Genomic DNA, 16,296 nt, shown 5'->3' on the forward strand with positions numbered 1-16,296 from the left:
AAATTCACCTTGCATACACTTAGCAAACTCTTTGCACATATTATCATTAGTGGCACCAAAGACAATATCATCAACATATATTTGAATAATGAGCATATCTTTACCTTTGGCTTTAATGAAAAGAGTAGTATCAATTTTTCCACGAGTAAAGCCATTGTCAAGTAAGAATGAACTAAGTCTATCATACCATGCACGTGGTGCTTGCTTCAAACCATATAAAGCTTTTGAGAGTTTAAAAACATGATCGGGGTATACATGATCTTCAAAGCCGGGAGGTTGTTTGACATAAACTTCTTCATTTATGAACCCATTCAAAAATGCACTTTTCACATCCATTTGATAAAGCTTGAAATTTTTGAAAGATGCAAAGGCAAGTAATATGCAAATAGCCTCTAATCTAGCTACCGGTGCAAAAGTTTCTTCAAAATCAATACCTTCTTCTTGATTATAACCTTGAGCAACAAGTCTAGCTTTATTCCTAACAATATTTCCGGATTCATCTAGCTTGTTACGAAAAATCCATTTAGTACCTATAATAGTGTGATCAAGAGGCTTAGGTACTAATGCCCAAACTTTATTCCTTTCAAATTGATTTAACTCATCTTGCATGGCCAAAATCCAATTTTCATCATCTTGAGCTTCCGGAAAGTTTTTAGGCTCAATTTGAGAAACAAAAGCTTGATTTTCACAAAAATTTCTATGAGACGAGCGAGTGGTTACCCCTTTCGAAACTTCTCCAAGAATCAAGTCCTTTGGATGGTTTTGCACGAATCTCCAATCCTTGGAAAGATCTTGGTTGTCTCCCATGGCATCTTGAGGTTGATTAATAACTTCATCTTCTTTGATTTGAGAGCTTTCTACTTGAGTATCACCATCAACTTTTTCTTGAATTGTCAAGTCATGAATCTTATGAGTAATCTCTAAGTCATCATTATCAACAACATCCTTAGTAGCACAAGGATTAGATTCATCAAAGGAAACGTGAATAGATTCTTCAACAAGATTAGTGCGCTTATTATAAATTCTATATGCTTTGCTAGTAAGAGAGTAACCAATAAAGATGCCTTCATCCGATTTTGAATCAAATTTACCCAAGTTATCTTTTCCATTGTTTAATACATAACATTTACAACCGAAGGCATGAAAGTAATTAATGTTGGGTATTCTACCATTCCAAAGCTCATAAGGAGTTTTCTTGAGGATAGGCCTAATTAAAACTCGATTCAAAATATAGCATGAAGTATTAACGGCTTCCGCCCAAAAATATTTTGGCAAAGAGTTTTCACAAAGCATAGTGCGGGCCATTTCTTCCAGAGTACGATTTTTTCTCTCTACTACTCCATTTTGTTGAGGAGTACGAGGTACGGAAAAGTTATGACCAATACCATGTTCATCACAAAACTTTTCATATAAAGAATTGTCAAGTTCTTTTCCATGATCCGTACGAATATTAGAAATAACAAATCCTTTTTCATTTTGAACTCTTCTACAAAGTTTAGTGAAATTAGGATAAGCCTCATTCTTATGAGCTAGGAACATCACCCATGTATATCTAGAGAAATCATCAACAACAACAAGACAATAATAGTTTCCACAAAGACTTGGAGAGCGAGTTGGTCCAAACAAATCCATATGAAGTAATTGCAAAGGTCTAGTAGTTGAAACAACATTTTTGGACTTAAAAGAAACCTTGGTTTGTTTTCCTTGTTGGCAAGGACCACAAAGTCTATCTTTTTCAAATTTGATTTTAGGAAGACCTTTTACCAAATTTTTTCTAGAGAGTTTTGAAATAGCATCCATACTTGCATGTCCTAGGCGCCTATGCCAAAGCCAACTATTTTCACTCAAAGCGGAAAAACATTTTATATCACAATTACTTAAATCATTGAGATTAAAAACATATACATTTTCAAGTCTTTGTCCAACGAAGAGTGTCTTGTTGCTTTTGACATTTTCAATGATACATTTGGATTTTTCAAAGATAACACGATTTCCTCTATCACATAATTGACTTATGCTAAGAAGATTGTGTTTTAAACCATTAACAAGTAAAACATCTTCAATAATAGGAGAATTACCTATATTGCCGATTCCTATGATTTTACCTTTGTTGTTGTCTCCAAATGTGACATGTCCACCATCTTTAGATGAAAGAGAATTGAAAGCCCTCTTGTCACCGGTCATGTGTCTTGAACATCCACTATCAAGGTACCAACTTCCTTCCTTGAGAGAACTTTTGAAGCATACCTACAATAGCACATCAATTCTTGACTTTTGGTACCCAAATCATCTTGGGTCCTTGAAGGTTAGCATTGATACGGTTCTTAGGAACCCAAACCTTTTTTGCATTAGAAGATGAGTATCCTTTCATAGGACATGTAGGAGAAATATGACCAATTTTACCACAATAATGACATGTCAATTTAGAATGGTTAGAAGGAGGAACATCTTTTCCAAAAAGATTTTTGTGTTGAGTGGGATTATAACCAATTCCGGCCTTGTGAAAAGAAACCATTTGTTTTCCAAGAAGAATGTCTAAACTTTCTTTTCCATTAGTGAGTTTTGAAAGAGAATTAGTTAAATCATCAATTTGTTTTTCTAAAGATTCGTTTTTGGAAGTATCCTTCAAATACTCTTTTTCTTTTGCCAAAGAGGTTCTTAAACTTTCATTTTCTTCCTCCAAAATATCTTTCTCTTCAATTAAATCATCCATTTCTAGTGAGAGATCTTTAGCAACCTTTTTAAGAAATTTGTTTTTAGAAACAACCTTTTCAAATTCTACTTTCAACTCTTTATAGGCAATAAACAATTCATCAAAGGAATAGGATGAGTCGAGATCTACCTCGTTTTCTTCGATGGCCATGAAACACAAGTTAGCGACCTCTTGTTGCTCATCGTCCTCATCGGAGCTACTATCGTCACTATTGTCCCATGTGGCCATCATAGCTCTCCTTTTGTCCTTCTTTGAATATTTTTTGGCATATGGACATTCACTTTTGATGTGGCCGGGCTTCTTGCACTCGTAGCAAATGATTGGATCCTTTTTACTATTTTCTTCTTTGCCTCCATCTTTTCTTGAAAATCCTCTACCTTTGCGAGATGCTCTATTTTTGAGGAGTTTCTTGAACGTTTTTGTGATGAGCGCCATTTCATCATCCTCACTTTCGTTGCTTGAATCCTCCTTGCTTTTTGATTTGCTTGTTGTACTTTTGAAGGCAAGATCCTTAACTTTCTTCTCTTTTTCACCCTTGAGGTTGTGATGCATTTCCTCCGTCATGAGAGATCCCATGAGCTTGTCCATCGTGTATTTTGAGAAATCTTTGGATTGTAGGATGATGGAGGTGGTAGTGTCCCAATTGGTTGGCATGGAACGGAGCACCTTCCTTGTCATTTCGGATTGACTGTAAATCTTTCCAAGAGCTTTTAAACCGTTAGTAATACTAGCAAATCTAGCAAACATTTGAGATATAGATTCATCCGGTTTCATTTTGAAGAGCTCATAGCTATGCACAAGAATATCAATTTTGGACTCCTTAACTTGACTATCTCCTTCATGTGACATTTCTAACTTATCCCATATTTCTTTAGCCGATTCACATGCGGAAACACAATCATATTCATTGGGAGTAATAGCACAAAAAAGAAGGTTCATAGCTCTATAGTTCTTTTCTATTGAAGCCTTTTCCAAATGACTCCACTCATAATCTGGTTTAGGCATAGTCTCTTCTCCAACTTTCTTAGTAGGAATAATGGGACCATTTTTGATAATTTTCCATAGATCATAATCCGTGGATTGAATAAAGATCATCATTCTATTTTTCCAATGAGAGTAATTTTCTCCGGTGAACAAGGGAGGTCTATTGGACGATTGACCTTCGATACAAGAAACATTACTAGTGGTTGCCATGGATCTTAACTCTTAGATGGTTAAATCTACAAACAAGAGCCGAGGCTCTGATACCAATTGTTACCCAAATTATGCAACCTAGAGGGGGGGTGAATAGGATTGCTAGTAATAATTACCAATAAAAATTTATCTCTAACAATATATGCAAACAATAAGTATGCAATCAAAATAGAGAGATAGAGAGATAGAACCCGTTTATAGTGGTTCGGTCCGGATTTGTCCACGGTCCGGCCCTACTCCACTTCTCCTCAAGCAATTACTTGAAGGTTAGACTAATCTTTAAAAGATTACAACTTGTAAGTCTTGCGGGTGCTTACAAGAACCGAATGCCTCTAGCTTTCCCGAGGAGCTAGCACAACCGCAAGAATTTTCTCCGAAAACTTCTCAAAAACAATAACACCCAAATTCCAACCCGAATTTGGTCTTCTAAGCTTTCAAGTGTTTGACTCAAACACTCACTTATGAAATACAAGTATGTGAAGAAGGTATGAAAATTATCGCTCACGACTTGTACAAATTTTCTCTCAAGAATAATATGAAAGTGGAAGAACAATGAGAATTTTTGGCTTTGATCTTTTGAGAATTTGCTCTTGCAATAATATGGAATGTTGTAGCTTGTGTATCTTCTCATTAATGAGTTCTTGATGCCTTATATAGCCATCCATATGCTTCCTAGCCGTTGGAACTAGCCGTTGGAAACTAGCCGTTGGAAACTAGCCGTTTGAAACTAGCCGTTTGAAACTAGCCGTTGGAAACTAGCCGTTTGAAACTAGCCGTTGGAAACTAGCCGTTTGATAGAGTGGTCATCCGGGTGGTCGTCCGGTTGTCACAGCTTTCTGTTCAGACAGCCGGCTTGTCAGCCGGTTCGTCAACCTGTGGCTCACAATTTCATCTAAATAAACCGTTAAAGCATGTATTGAGCTCAATAAAGTCTTTGTAAATATAAATCATGAATCCAAGAGACTTTATGCTATATTTCAAGGTCACGAAAATATTTAATTCGGGAATCGACTTTTCGATAATTTTGTATTTGCCGAATAAAAATATCATTGAATTAATCATCAAAATAATTAATAGAGATGCATATAAATTTTCACAAATTATAATGCATACATTTTTCAACAATACTAAAAGAAAAGTCTGTAGGATTAAAAACAATGAATAGATTATTTAGGTGTAGTTCTTCAGCCAGTTCTTCAATGGCTTTTCTATCGGAGTTAGCGGACATAGTCAACCAAGAAGAACATGAGTATCAAGATTTAGATACAGGATTAGAAAATTGGAATATACCTAAAATCCCAGTAAAAGAAATTTATAAGTCAAGTTTTTTAGATGATGCTTTCGTACTGATCAAGTTACTAAAACTGCTGAACATGTTTATGCCATTACTAAACAAGAAGAGAAATGTTCTCTCCTTAGTCAACAATCAGTCAAACGTCACCTTGAACGAGGATATAATTATATTCATGTAGGATTAATACAAGTTGCAATTAAACCATTAACAAGAAGAGGATTAAATTCCTCAGTTTTATTATCTTTAAGAGATAGTAGATTCACAGTCTATAGTGATAGTCTCCTAGGATTAATGGAGTCAAGTCTACATAATGGTCCAGTTTATTTTAACTGTTACCCCGATTTACCCCTTAGTTTAAAAGATAAAAATATTTTGAAAGCATTAACTTTAAATATTCAAACTGCCGGAGCAATCACTCAAATGCTTGAAGGTAGTCAGTCAATTGCAGTAATTTACCGTATTTACTATAAATGTATGAAAACTAATTTAAATATTCATGCATTAGTCAAAAGTCCCAAGGATAAAACTGTACTTATACAAAGTAGCACAAATGCTAATGTACAAGTACCCAAAACCATTTCTTGGAATGATATCCAGTTACCAACCAGTTGGCTTAGTGAAAATGAGAGTTTCCCACAAAAACTCCAAAATGACATAATTGATCTAGACTATATTCAACAATACTTAGATGGTACAGTCAGGATAAGTTTTGATCAACAAAGGGTAAACCCTCCTCTGAGAATCAGAGAATTAAGTCGATCCAATAGCTCAATAGCTATGAATAGGTCAAATAGTTCAACTACTTTGCCTAGGAAGGACAAAAATTTAATTGATCCCAGTATTAGATTAAAAGGTGTTGAATCAAGTTCACAAATTAGTAAACTTTGTTATTCTACACAGTCAAAATTTGAGAATGAAGACACCTTTCAAGGGTCTCCAACTCAAACAGATTTTGAAGAACCCACTGATCCAACTTTATTAGTTTTAAATAAACCTTTTGAAATAAATTTTGACAAATTATATTCTGAATTTAAGTCAAAAGAAAATAAACAAAAAAGAAAAAATTATTTTGCTAAATATACATCTAGTAAACAGGATAAAATTTTAGCTCATTGGGAAGCATTTATGGAAGAATCCAGAACTGAAATTTATTTTTTCGACTACTTAGAAAATTATTACAAAAAAGTCAATACTCTTACAAAAGTAAAATGGACAAAATCAAACAATACTGTTATAACCACAGGACACCCTCCCCTAGATCCAATCACCATTAGTGATACCCCACCATCTAACAATAGTAAATTGGAAATTGAGGAATTTAAAAAATTAAACGTAATCACCAAAACCTTACCTGAAGAAGAATTATTAATTGACCTAATCAGTAAAATAGATGATTCAGAGTTAAAGCAAAAATATATTATTCGCCTTAAGCAAATTTTACTTCAAAAATCTCATTCAATTACATCATTAGAAAATTCTGGTAAAAGATTAAACAAAGTCCACACTGAAGTCACTTTGCAAGATTTAAAGCAGGAAGCTAATCTTATTAAAAAAAGATATTACCAAACTAAATAAATCTCAATTTGGTAAAGAAATTGCTACAATTCCTAAAAATCACCAAACATCTGATCAACAAGAATACTACCAACAATGGTATGCCAAAGTAAAATTAGTAATCCATGATTATCAAATTGAAATCCCTGCCCTCATTGATTCAGGAGCAGACTTAAATTATATTCAAGAAGGTATAGTACCTACCATGTACTATCACAAAACAACAGAACAATTGACTTCTGCTAACGGTAGTAAAATGGTAATTAATTACAAGTTGCCCAAAGTCCATGTTTGTCAAGACAAAATTTGTTTTAGGACTTCTTTTGTCCTAGTTCAAGATTTATCTGACAAAGTAATTCTAGGCACCCCTTTTATCTATTTACTTTATCCTTTTACAACTACTGAAGAGGGAATTTCTACTAAACCTTTTGGTCAACAGGTAATGTTCAAATTTTTAACACCAGCAGAACAAAGAAAATTGAAACAATTAACATTACCATCTACTTATAAAGTAAGTCAAAAAATGAACCAATTAAAATTTTTACAGGAAGAAATTAGATACAAAAAAATTGAAGAACAACTCACCAATAAACTACTTAGTCAACAAATTGAAGATTTTAATAAAAGATTAAAAGAGGAAGTTTGTTCTAATTTTCCCAGTGCTTTTTGGCATAGAAAGAAACATATAGTAACACTGCCATACATAAAGGACTTTAATGAAGCCCAAATCCCAACAAAGTCAAGGCCTATTCAAATCAACCCTGAAGTTATAGAAACCTGCAAAAAAGAAATAAATGATTTACTTAATAACAATATTATTAGGAAAAGTAAATCACCATGGTCATGCCCAGCTTTCTATGTTAACAAAAATGCTGAAAAAGAAAGAGGAGTACCTAGGTTAGTCATAAATTATAAACCATTAAACAATGTGTTAGAATGGATCAGGTATCCAATTTCAAATAAAAAAGATTTAATTAATAGATTAAGTAAAGCAGTAATCTTTTCAAAATTTGATTTAAAAAGCGGATTTTGGCAAATCCAGTTACACCCTGATGATAGATATAAGACAGCTTTTACTACCCCCTTTGGTCATTATGAATGGAATGTAATGCCTTTTGGATTAAAAAATGCTCCCAGTGAATTTCAAAATATAATGAATGAAATATTTAACCAAATCAGTCATTTTATTATAGTATATATAGATGATGTTCTCATCTTTTCTAACTCAATTGAAGAGCATTGGAAACATTTAGAATCATTTATTAAAACTATTAAACATAATGGATTAGTCATTTTTGCTCCCAAGATTAAATTATTCCAAACAAAAGTAAGATTTCTAGGTTATGATATTCACCAATCAACTATAGTACCAATCAGTAGAGCCTTTCAATTTGCTGATAAATTTCCGGATGAAATTATTGACAAAAATCAATTACAAAGATTTTTAGGATCCCTAAATTACATAGCTGAATTTTATAAGGACCTTAGGAAAACTGTCAGCCTTTATTTGAGCGTCTAAGGGACAATCCCCCTCCTTGGTCACCAGTACACACCTCCATAGTCAAGCAAGTCAAAACATATGTAAAAACATTACCATGTCTAGGTATTCCTACAGTCAATTCTTTTAAGATTATTCAAACTGATGCCTCTGATATAGGATATGGTGGTATCCTCCTGCAGAAAGTCAATCCTACTTCCCCTGAGCAAATTGTCCGATTCCATTCTGGTCTATGGAATAAAACACAGAGCAATTACAGTACTATTAAAAAAGAAATTTTATCATTAGTCTTATGTATTTCAAAATTTCAAGATGATATATTAAACCAAAAATTCCTAGTCAAAATTGATTGCAAAAGTGCAAAGTATGTTTTAGAAAAAGATGTTAAAAATATTGCTAGTAAACAAATCTTTGCTAGATGGCAGTCAATTTTAAGTATTTTTGATTTTGATATTGAATATATTGAAGGAGATCAAAATTCCATTCCAGATTTTCTTACTAGAGAATTTTTATTTAGCACAACATAAAATTATTTTCCAGCTATTAAAAATTGTTTTCTCAGCAGCATTCATTGTACGTATTTAACATTAAATTCATTTGCAGTTCAGTCATGGCAGAGAAAAGCAAGAAACCTACCTCCACTACAAAAAACCAACTTGCACTTCCCCCAACTGATTACAGAAATAGGTACCAAGTTCTTGGGCAAGTACCCAAAACTAGTTACAGTTCTGCACTAATACATGCTCCCTCACCTATTCACAATATTACACCACCCAATTCAAACCTTCATGCTGATCCCTTTTCCTCGACTCAAACTATTCAACCTAGTCAACAAAGATTCCCTTACCCTGCAAGAACTACAGAATATATTCTCAAACCAGTCACCACTAACCTCTTCTCCATTGAACCAGCCCACAAAAATATTCAAAACCCAGTTGAATTAGTCAAAGCCTTTTTCCCCCCAGGATGGCATTTCATCCCTGCTCACCCAGCTAAAACCCTTTCTTTTTACAAAGATATCCTTCTTCACCACAAGTCAATCCTGATAAAACCCATTAATGACAGAGTCAATCCAACTAAAGTCATTTACCATTCCCTCTATATTCACAACATAGTCAGCCTAGAAGAATGGGGCCACCCATCACTACTCAGAGATCTTCCGAATCATCCCATTCAATATAATTATTATGATTATATTGATGCATGGTTCAAAGTCATCCTCCATGAGAATGAGTCTTTTACTCACTCCTGGTTCTTTTCGTTTGATCATAAATTCAAATCAGTAATTCCATCTTGGTTCTCCCGATGGTGGCACCAAAATGGAGCCATTCCAGACATCTTACCCAGTGAACTCATGGACCAAGTCACTTACTTTTCCACTCTGTATCCAGTCAATAGTCACACAAGTCAATTGCCAGTACTACTATTATTTATGGCAAAATACAAAGTTCCATGGATCTTCAAATGGAAATATGGTATCAATAACACGATAGTCAATCGCCAGTATTTGGTAAAATGGTGGGATGCATACAAGTATCAACGCGTTATTAATCAAGTCAAAGAAGAATTCCCAATCAAAGTTCAAACACCAGTCAAAATTCCAGCTATACAGGTTCAAGTTCCTCAGATTCAACCAAGTTCACCTACACTTTCCACTATTAGACTTGGAAGTCCAACACCAAGCTCTTCCAAGCCTTCGAAATCCAAGTCAAAAACCAAGTGCTCCCAGTTATTAATGTTAGCACAACAGTTAATTGCTCAAGCCAGTCAAGAAGAAGATGATACATCATCTGAAGAGTCAGCTACAGCAACATCTCACAAGAATCCATGTGGGTCTGCTTTCCAAGATGCCCAGGACCCATTTGCCTGAAGTCATTATTTCTACTTTTGGCCCCACCAGCACCAAAAGTAGAAACAGTCACAGTCAAAAGAAGTAATCATTTCTACTTTTGGTCCCACCTGCACCGAAAGTAGAAACAGTAACCTCCTTTATTTACTGTAGTCACGTGATTCTACTATTCAATGTTTGTAATTTCTCTGATCCTTATTCTATAAAAGGATCCGAGAAGTCAGTGAGTAGAATAGAATGAAATAGACTGAAAGTAGAAAGAAGTAGGAGAGTAAAAAGAGAGGAGAGAAAACAAGAGAGGTTTTAGAGAGAGAAATTCTCCTACCACTTCCCCTGTTCTTCATCCTCTGTAGTAAACCCAATCATTGCTGAGTATCAATATACTCCAGCAACCCTTGTAAACCAGTAAACTGCCATGTACTGTTTCTGATTCAGCAATTGAATTTAGATTGTTTTAGTAAGTAATTCATTTCAGTAATTTTGTTGTTCAAATTACTAGTAAAGCTATTCTATAAAATTATAGAGCTATTATATAATTGATTAATTCATTGTTCTTTCATAGATTCAAATTTATTCATTATTCACTATTCACCCGACACTATTCACGTGTCACTATTCATCCGTCACTATTCATCACTATTCACTCACGAATTTACTATTCATCCGTCACTATTCACCATAGGTACCATAGCCTTTTGTTTGATTCTTTTGTAACCTTTGTTTGATTCTTTTGGTAACATTAGTACCCCAGTAAACATTAGTACTCCAATTCCTACTGTCTTTACTCTGACCCACATGTTCTTCCCCCTTGTCCGTGCTTCCGCCCCCCTCAATGATATCAGAGCCAAGTAGGATATAGTTGAAGAATTAAACTCAAGTAATCTGTAAGTTGTCTTTACTCCTACTTAGTTTTCATTTAGTCTTTTAGTCCTGCTGAAATTTTAGTTAGTATTTTAGTTCGGTTGTCATCGGTCGACCACCTTGCAAAAGACCACCTTAGGTAATCCGTAAAAGTCCCCGTGAGTAAGTCCCAGGGTAGGGCAGTGAGGGGTTGGGAAAAAACCTGGGGTATGTGTCAATTGGGGTATGTGTTTATCATGACAATTTAGGATTAAAATATTAATTAAGAAATCTTTAGGGTTAAAATACTAAAAGAAAAGTCTGTAAGATTAAAAACAATGAATAGATTATTTAGGTGTAGTTCTTCAGCCAGTTCTTCAATGGCTTCTCTATCCGAGTTAGCGGACATAGTCAACCAAGAAGAACATGAGTATCAAGATTTAGATACAGGATTAGGAAATTGGAATATACCTAAAATCCCAGTAAAAGAAATTTATAAGTCAAGTTTTTTAGATGATGCTTTCGTACTGATCAAGTTACTAAAACTGCTGAACATGTTTATGCCATTACTAAACAAGAAGAGAAATGTTCTCTCCTTAGTCAACAATCAGTCAAACGTCACCTTGAACGAGGATATAATTATATTCATGTAGGATTAATACAAGTTGCAATTAAACCATTAACAAGAAGAGGATTAAATTCCTCAGTTTTATTATCTTTAAGAAATAGTAGATTCACAGTCTATAGTGATAGTCTCCTAGGATTAATGGAGTCAAGTCTACATAATGGTCCAGTTTATTTTAACTGTTACCCCGATTTACCCCTTAGTTTAAAAGATAAAAATATTTTGAAAGCATTAACTTTAAATATTCAAACTGCCGGAGCAATCACTCAAATGCTTGAAGGTAGTCAGTCAATTGCAGTAATTTACCGTATTTACTATAAATGTATGAAAACTAATTTAAATATTCATGCATTAGTCAAAAGTTCCAAGGATAAAACTGTACTTATACAAAGTAGCACAAATGCTAATGTACAAGTACCCAAAACCATTTCTTGGAATGATATCCAGTTACCAACCAGTTGGCTTAGTGAAAATGAGAATTTCCCACAGAAACTCCAAAATGACATAATTGATCTAGACTATATTCAACAATACTTAGATGGTACAGTCAGGATAAGTTTTGATCAACAAAGAGTAAACCCTCCTCTGAGAATCAGAGAATTAAGTCGATCCAATAGCTCAATAGCTATGGATAGGTCAAATAAATCAACTACTTTGCCTAGGAAGGACAAAAATTTAATTGATCCCAGTATTAGATTAAAAGGTGTTGAATCAAGTTCACAAATTAGTAAACCTTGTTATTCTACACAGTCAAAATTTGAGGATGAAGACACCTTTCAAGGGTCTCCAACTCAAACAGATTTTGAAGAACCCACTGATCCAACTTTATTAGTTTTAAATAAACCTTTTGAAATAAATTTTGACAAATTATATTCTGAATTTAAGTCAAAAGAAAATAAACACAAAAGAAAAAATTATTTTGCTAAATATACATCTAGTAAACAGGATAAAATTTTAGCTCATTGGGAAGCATTTATGGAAGAATTCAGAACTGAAATTTATTTTTTCGACTACTTAGAAAATTATTACAAAAAAGTCAATACTCTTACAAAAGTAAAATGGACAAAATCAGACAATACTGTTACAACTGCTAGTCACCCTCCTTTAGATTCAATCATTATTAATTACAAAGGATCTGCTATATCAGCATCTCCATTCAAATTACCAACAGATAGAACTGAATGTAAGTAAATAGCTGAACAAATTAATTACACTAATCAATGTCTCACAACGATTAGTAAACAATTGGATAAAATAGAAACTAAAATAGATAAAGGATCCTCTAGTAGCATCCCCTCATCCAGTAAAAATATTGAAAAACCTCTTATCCACCTCCCTGAGAAAAGAGAACAAATTAGTCTAAACCAAAATCAAAATATTCAAAAAATTGAAAATTTGCTCACAAAAATAGCAATTAAGTTAGAACCACAGTCACCTCAGCTTGCTACAATTACACAAAACCACAACTCCCAAACCTCTAGTCAAACCTCTTCCGATGAAGAAATCACAAACCTGCAAAAACAATTCTCTGGGCAAGAAATAAATCGCCTTTACAACCCCCCAGCAAACCCTACTAGCATTACCAAAAATTGGTACTCTAGGCCAACCCCTCCTGATTTACAGTATGAAGAAAATAATTTAATTAACCAGTTTTCTGTTTCGTCTAATAAATTATATGAATGGAATATAGATGGCCTAAGTGAATACCAAATATTAGAAAAATTAAACCACATGTCAATGGCTGCCAATAGTTACCTAAGTAATACTGAACTTAGTCAACCACAAATTGTTGATTTATTAACCTCTGGTTTTACTGGAATGCTAAAATCTTGGTGGGATAAATACCTCACCAGTGAGTCAAGAGAAGAAGTAAAACATGCTGTTCAACTTGATGAAAATGGTCTCCCAATTTTTGATAATGAAATTGGAATGGGAATACCCGACGGAGTTAATACCCTAATTTACACCATAATTAAACATTTCATTGGTCAACCTAGCAATATTACCTCTAGGATACATGATCAACTGACTAACTTGCGTTGCCCAACATTAAGTGATTTTAGATGGTACAAAGATGTTTTTACATCTAGAGTCATGCTCCGAGATGATTGTACAAAATCATTTTGGAAAGAAAAATTCATTAATGGACTCCCTAATTTATTTGCTCATAAAATTAGAGATGTTCTTAGTCAGCCAACAGGAGTAATTGAATATGATAAGTTAACATACGGTGACATTATTAGTACCATTCAAAAAGAAGGTCTAAGAATGTGCATTGATATGAAAATTAGTAAACAAGCCCAAAAAGACAAGAATAAAGCCAAATATAAATTGGATAACTTCTGTGAACAATATGGTCTACCCCCTGTAGCACCATCACGAAGGAAAACCAAATCTCATACCAAACCAACTACCAGTCATAAAAGTCACAAATACTATAGGCGTAATAAATCCTCCACACCATCCAAAGATAAATATTATGAAAAACCCAAAACACAAAAGCATACAAACAGAAAAACAAATGACAAGACAAATGACAAGAATAATGTTACATGCTACAATTGTGGCAAAAAAGGTCATTATAAAACTGAATGTAAAGTCAAAACAAAAATTAATCAACTCAACATATCCGACACTGATAAACAGCAAATTTTAGAAATTTTTAGAGCACAAAATCTGAGTAACACTAGTAATGAAGATGACAGTATTAAATCTTCCGAGTACCATTCTCTAAGTAATAGTCCCAGTGACGACCAAATTGAGATAGAATGTACTGCTAACTGCTGTAAAACAATAAATGTACTTACCAAAGAATTACCTGAAGAAGAATTACTTATTGACTTAATAAGTAAATTAGATGATTCTGAGTTGAAACAACAATATATTAAAAAACTCAAACAACTCTTAATCCAACAAAGTAAAAAATCTCAATACAATAAGCCAGTTATTAACCTCAACACCACTATTGAACGATTCAGTAAAATTCACAAAGTAATAACCCTGCAAAGTCTCCAAAAAGAAATAAATTTGATTAAAACAGAAATTGAAACAATTAAAAATCAACTTCTAAGAAAAAGATTCGTCCGGTTTAAGGATGACCAATTATCTTCTGAATCTTCTTCCAATGAAGAAGAGCCCATTAATCAAACTCAACATCCTAGTCAAGAACAATCTTTTGATCCCAATCACCCAATTGATGATCCGGTAAATTACAGATTAAATTTACTAAATAAAATAAAATTACAAAAATGGCATGCACGTATCAAATTAATCATAGGAGATTACAGAATTGAGATTACTGCTCTTATAGACACAGGAGCAGATTTAAATTGCATTCAAGAAGGAATAATACCAAAAAAGTATTATCAAGAAACAACTGAACGGTTGAGTTCTGCAAATGGTAGTAAAATGCAGATCAAGTATAAATTACCTGAAGTAAATATTTGCCAAAATAAAACTTGTTTCAAAACATCATTTGTTTTAGTTAAAAATTTAACTGATAAAGTAATTTTAGGAATACCCTTTATTTACTTACTTTATCCATTCACAGTCACTAGTAACAATATTATTACCACTTCTCTTGATCAACAAGTCAATTTTGAATTTTCATCAATACCAAACGAAGATGACTTATGTCAACTTCAAAATTGCTCTATTTATCCTACTAATGGTTTATTTGATTATTTTACAGATGGCTCAAAGTCAACAGAAAACTATTCCTTTTGGGAAAATCCTACTACCAGTATTTCCTGAAGGAGCCAGCACAAAATTTAGGAAGCTTAAAAATGTAGGCAGTATAAATGAGACCCAACAATGTCTTCTGGATAATCTCTAGAATACGCGTGGGGATCATCGTAAATTCCTAAACAGCTTAAATTCTTTGAGTATTTATTTTAGTCAACAGACTAGTAGAGTTGTTTTCCCTAGTTCTTCAGGTGGAGTTTTGATAAACCCATCTTTAGTCAGTAATAATTATACTAACCCTTCACATTGTGAACGATGTGAAGCCATAAATTGTCAATTCCTGAATTTAAATTACAGGTACCACCAGTCAATGATTGAACTTGCTCAACTCCGAGACAAGAAGGCCTCCTTTACCCCACTAGTAAAGGTAGAGAAAAGACAATCATCCCCACTAGATGATGGTGAAAGCGTGTGTGTGTTGGAACCATTCCAAAAAATGGCATCCAAAGCCCTAGCTTTACCACAGTCATTATTTCTCATACCCACATCTCTACCTACTGAAATAGTAAACCATATTCAACACCTAGCCAGACAAGATGCCCATCATTTTCAAGAATTCCTATTTGAAACCCTTACTAAACTAGCCAGTCAACCAACCACAGGATTATTAATCACTTGGGAAACTCACTATACTGAAAATCCAGTCACCTGCCCCAATACTAACCCATTGTGCCAAGAAATACCATTAGAACGATACAGTTGCCCTTGTAATTTAGTATTCAGTGTCCCGAAAGCCTGTATCAATATGCAGTACTTTCAGGACATTATTGTTCCCTATAAAGATCAAGTCATCCAAATTAGCCCAATGACCCTACTAGATTATGAATTTCTTAGACAATTAATTTTCACTAGTCCAAACCAAACTGACCGAGTCACCCGCAAATTAGCTGTTTGTGTCAAAAACCTCTTTGCTAAGTATGGCGCATTAATATGCCAAGTCCTAATTACTAGTAAAATGCCGGAATGGACAAATACAGGGAATGTG

Source organism: Rhododendron vialii, chromosome 12a, assembly GCF_030253575.1.
Source record: "Rhododendron vialii isolate Sample 1 chromosome 12a, ASM3025357v1".
NCBI lineage: Eukaryota > Viridiplantae > Streptophyta > Magnoliopsida > Ericales > Ericaceae > Rhododendron > Rhododendron vialii.